Source organism: Nothoprocta perdicaria, unplaced genomic scaffold (genome assembly GCF_003342845.1).
Source record: "Nothoprocta perdicaria isolate Ctin4 unplaced genomic scaffold, notPer1 scaffold_57, whole genome shotgun sequence".
In the NCBI taxonomy this organism is placed as follows: domain Eukaryota; kingdom Metazoa; phylum Chordata; class Aves; order Tinamiformes; family Tinamidae; genus Nothoprocta; species Nothoprocta perdicaria.
The window spans coordinates 2,432,394-2,437,353 of NW_020455832.1; the positions used below are offsets into that span (position 1 = coordinate 2,432,394).

The following is a 4,960-nucleotide window of genomic DNA, read 5'->3' on the forward strand; positions in this document are numbered from 1 at the left end:
TTATAAACCTTTTGTTATTTCAAAGTTATCTGACCTTAATAAAGATTGCTTTCCAGTAGAAGATTAAAAATTCTATTCACTATTTCTGAATTATTCTTTTCTGGCTTTCCCATTTAATCTTCTATTGCCAGTTTCCCTTATTTTGCCTCTTTGCAATGTTTGCAAAAGCTCTAATTTGCCCTGCACCTTTAAGCTACTAACATTGCATTTTTTCTGTCCATTTTTTCTGTTTTTATTTACTTTCTGTAGTTATATTTTATTCTTATCTTCCCATTTCTTATACTTGATTCTTATCTTCCAATTTCTTATCTTCTCTCCCCCCAAAATCTCCTTCTCTTTACTCTCGTTGCTCTTTGTAGAGCCCTTTTAGTCCACAGCGGTGAGGAAAAAAAGTGACATAGAGGGAAGTGAGTTCACTTCTTCCTGCTTGCAAGTCTGCAGGTTTTCTCTCAGTCATGCAGGTTTCTTTGACTTTCCGTTAAGAAAAACAACAACAAAAGAGACAAGAACTATGTGTTCTTGGTTTGTCACGACATTTTATTACCTTGAAGGACAGAGATCAACTTGTTGGGCACAAAATGAAATTTTTCCAACATGCAGTTGGCTCGTTTTTTTGGTTTTGTTTCCTTTTTTTTTTTTTTTTTTTTTAATAAATTATATTTGGCATAACCAGCCAAACTGTTCACGTTGCTGAAATCTATCACTGTCTTTGAAAACTCCTAAGCTATCAGGAGTTTTCAGCTCCTAAGCTTCAAAAACTCCTAAGTCAGTCCCAGAGAGATTTTTCTTACTTTATGAWTTCTAAGAAGGTTTTGAAAGTGTCACCTCAAAAGAGGGATAAAAATATTTTAAAAATGTTCTTATTCTCTTCTATGGAGTAATAATAATGGATGTAAATTTTGGCCTTCCACATATCACAACACAAAAGCTATTCTGAAAGGGTATTAGGACATTGAGAAATCATTCCCTGAAAAGGCAGGAGATGCCAAGCAATGTTATTTTGGCTTTGGTGCACACACACATTGTGATACAGTTAGCCAGATGTTCCCACCTTCTCAACGGGACAAAAGGTTTTCACTGAGTCACTGCCAAATATTTATTTCTCTTTATTGATCGGTATATTATCCACACCTTATTTACTGCTGCCATTCATACACTTCTCTGAAAATTAACATTTTTCTCATGAGGTTTTTGATGGATCTCATCATTTTTGTACTCGAAGACAAAATGATTACGTCGCTTATCCTCCCAGCTTTGTGAGTAAGATGATGGTGGCAATCCAGSTCTACAGATGGAAATATCAAGTCTCAACAGTTAATCAAGTTAATACTGAAATGCTTTAGTTTTCAAAATACCTGGTAGTTCAAGGTCTGGCCTACACAGACTTCAGCTGAAATTATGAAAAGGYGAGTACTTTTGCAAGGAAGACCCCACATTTCAAGCACTTGGAAGAAGAGAAACATGGTATAATTTACCTTATATAAAAATACTGCTTCAAGTGATCTGCCCTAGTTTGCACTGGAATTCACAAAAGGCAAGATCAGAATATATTCCTCAAAGGCAGATTTTTAATTACTAGTCTGTCCTCTTTCTATTTCCTCTTGCCTTACTCTTTATATACATTTTTGACAAAATCTATGGCAGTGATCCCACAGGTGAGCTCCTTCCCTGCAGAGCTCTGCAGGCCGGCCCTGCACACTAGATAAAGCAAAGGTTTTGCAGAAAATGCCTTGTGACTTTAGAGAAAAAACAAATCTTCTCATTCCTCAGAGGTGAATCTTTTTGTMTGCCTTGTTACATTAATTTTCTTTCCATATTTGTTTTATTTGCTTGTCCTTCTTAGTTGATCTGGATCTTGGCTTCTTAATCATAATCATAACTTCTCCTTTTTCTCCCCAATGCTAACATTTCACCATTTAAAGTTATGACAGGTTAACGATGACAAAAAGGTATATACTTAAGCCTCATATTTTTCAACTTCAAAGAGATGAAAAAGCTCATATTTATTAATGTTTCTCCAAAATATTTAAGTCAGAATTATCATTGCTGTTTCAAAGCCAGACAAACTGGGTAGAGACATTACAGTCAAATTGTCTCCTATATTTAACAGGTACAAATAGCTGAAGGGAAGCCCGATCTGTGGTAAGCAGAAGTCTGATCCTTATACATTTTTCAAAGCTTATGTTGGGTGTTGACCAAATCTAACCTAAACCGCTCTCTAATAGTTTGGTCAAAACCAAACTATTGCTAAGCAATAATCCTCACTTCATGTGTAGTGGATTTTCTTKAAGTGAAATAAAAATATTCCCCATGTACATTGGAGTGCAACTATTAGAGTGCATGGCCAAATGTGAAAAATAAAGGTGGGCTTTTATATTATGAGATTTATTTCAGTGTATTGACCTGAACTTCTATACAGTGCAAGATAATAYTGTACTGCTTTCTTGTATGAACGTGAAATTCTTAGTTTAGTAACTAAGAACCGGTTCAGTTCACTCACCATAATATTCCATTGCCATTTTTACAACTTGCAAATGATGGAGGGAAGATGTTCTCTATATAATAGTTATTCTAAACCATTACCAACGTGATCATTAATCTGCTTGGTAACTGTAATTGGTATAAAAAGAGAAAGAAATGTCTGCAACATGTACCAAGGTGTTCATTTTCCCTTGTGCTATTAATTGTTCATTGTTAGGCTGCTAACTCCTACCTACTTTCAAGTCCAAGTATAAATTTCTTCTATTCCTTTGTTTTTGCAACAAACTCCTTCACCAAAAAAAAAAAAAAAAAAAAAAAAAAAAGAAAAAAGAAAAAGTAAAATGACATGGACGTCCCTGATATCTGATATTCTTTTCCTTAAAGTCTCTCCAAATGGTATTTCAAAATATAAGCTTGGATGCTGAGATGTCATTTCACTCCAAATATTATCTTTTACCAGACTTGCAACTAATTATCTTCCTCGATRTTTTGCTTTAAACCCTGATATTCCAGATTAAATTTAATTACCGCTACTACAAAGGTTCTATAGTTTATTGCAAAATCAGTAGAAAGAAAAWTAATAYACTATCACAAACAACCAGTCTTTCTTCGAATAATGGAAACAGTCTGCAGGGGAAGTTCATGTTGTCTCACTACATAATCAGGTCTCTTTTCTCCTTAGCCACAAATAGGTAATTTCATCATAATACTTTATTCCACTTTTAAATCAAAACTAATAGCAGTTAAAGGCACAAACACATTTGCACAATAAAATGAGTATTTCGTGTCTCTGCACATGGCGTGCAATACGTCWGTGACCATTGTATGCTAAATATGTCTCACTTGTGGTCCAGATAGGCAATGCACATCCTGAAAACAGGAATGGTTTTGCTTAAGCAACAGCCAGGCTTGTACGACTTCAAAAGGAAGGAAAATTTATAACCACTTAGATGATTCACCTTCAAACTCATTGTAGCTATATTAATTTTCTTTCCTCTGATGCCCTTTCCTGTCATTCCTGAAGCTTTTACAGACTTAAACACCACCACCATAGCACATGATGCTCAATAGTTGATACAAAAGACCAAGCGGAAGGAATTGCTTTTCCTAAGCCCACCTTCCCCCYTTCCGCTGCCTTGCCAGAGCTGTGACAACGCTACGTCGCAGGCTCTTTGGCCGGGGCTCCCTGATCGCCCCTCAGTGCCGTGGCAGGGACAGGAGATGGGTGCTGTGTGTGGCCTTGGAGGGGCCCGGGTGTCCTGGAGGAGCTCGTGTGAGACAGGAGGTTGTTGGGATGGAGATGGCCCTGTACTAYGTGATGGCACTGGAAAGCAAGGTGGTCCCAATGCCAGTGGGTCTCTGAAACTGAGCTGTCCTATTAGTGCAGTGCAGCTCCCTCCTGGGCATTTTCCAGAGCRTCCTTGGGAGTTCTGGAACAACCCAACCCCACCCAGCCTGATCCCACCACGGGAACAGCTGTTTCAGTGCGGCCTGGGGCCCATCTCCCAYGGCGGTGGTTGAGTGGGGACAGTCTCAGGCCACCCCACCGCTTGCCCAGCTGCAGCTTGGCCTTGGAGAGCCAACAGCAAGGGTGGCCTTGGGATGGCAGCTGTTGGGGATGGAGGCTCTTGAGGATTGTGGCTGTTCGGAATGGCTGCTCGGGATGGTGGCTGTTGGGGTCAGCAGTTGTTGGGAGTGGTGACTGTTGGGGATGGCGGCTGTTGGCAATGGGGGTTGTTGGGGATAGTGGCCATTGGGGTGGTGGCTGTTGGGGTCAGCAGTTCTTGGAAATGGTGACTGTTGGGGGCAGTGACTGTTGGGAAGGCAGCTGTTGGGGATGGTGGCTATTGAAGATGGCGGCTGTTGTGGATGATTGTTGTGGATGGCAGCCTTTGGGAACAGCGGTTGTGGGGGATAGCAGCTGTTGGTGCCAGCAGCTGTTGGGTAGGGCTGTTTGGGATGGTGGCTACAGGGGCTGATGGCTGTTGGGGGCGGCAGCCACTGGGGATGGACATTGATGAGAAAGTTGGCTGTTGGGGACGGCTGTTTGGGACAGCAGCTACTGGGACGGCTGTTGGGGACAGCTGTTGTGGGGAACAGCGGCTGTTGTTGGGAGTAGCGGCTACGGAGGAGACTGGTGCGCTGACGCAGCACGTGAGGGCAGCCCAGGGCACCTGCCCGAGGCGCTCGGCYATGACCGGCGCGACCCACACGGGCCGCGGGCAGCGCCCGCCCCTCCCCCCGCCGCCTTCCCGCCTTCCCGCCGCGCGCTCTGCGCCTGCGCCGCGGCCGCTCCCGCCCACGCGGGCTTCCAGCGCGCCGTGACGCCACAGCGCGCCGGCACCGTGACGTAGCGGCGCTGTGACGTAGCGACGCCGTGACGCAGCCGGCGCCAGGTGCGCTGTAAGTTCCCTTCCCCCGCGGCGTTGCCGGCGCTGCCGTCGCGGCCCGGGGGGGTGCGGGGCGGAGCGGGGCCCGC

General features: G+C 43.3%; 1 protein-coding gene across 1 annotated transcript in view; it reads left to right on the forward strand.

Moving 5' to 3' along the window:
- Positions 1-4,841: 4,841 nt before the first annotated feature.
- The window catches only part of ZNF438 (zinc finger protein 438), a 42,577-nt gene continuing 42,458 nt past the window's right edge, over positions 4,842-4,960 (forward strand). Inside the window, exon 1 of the mRNA XM_026048800.1 lies at positions 4,842-4,884. The gene's annotated coding sequence lies outside the window, so the exon portion shown is untranslated. The remainder of the gene's footprint in view (positions 4,885-4,960) is intronic.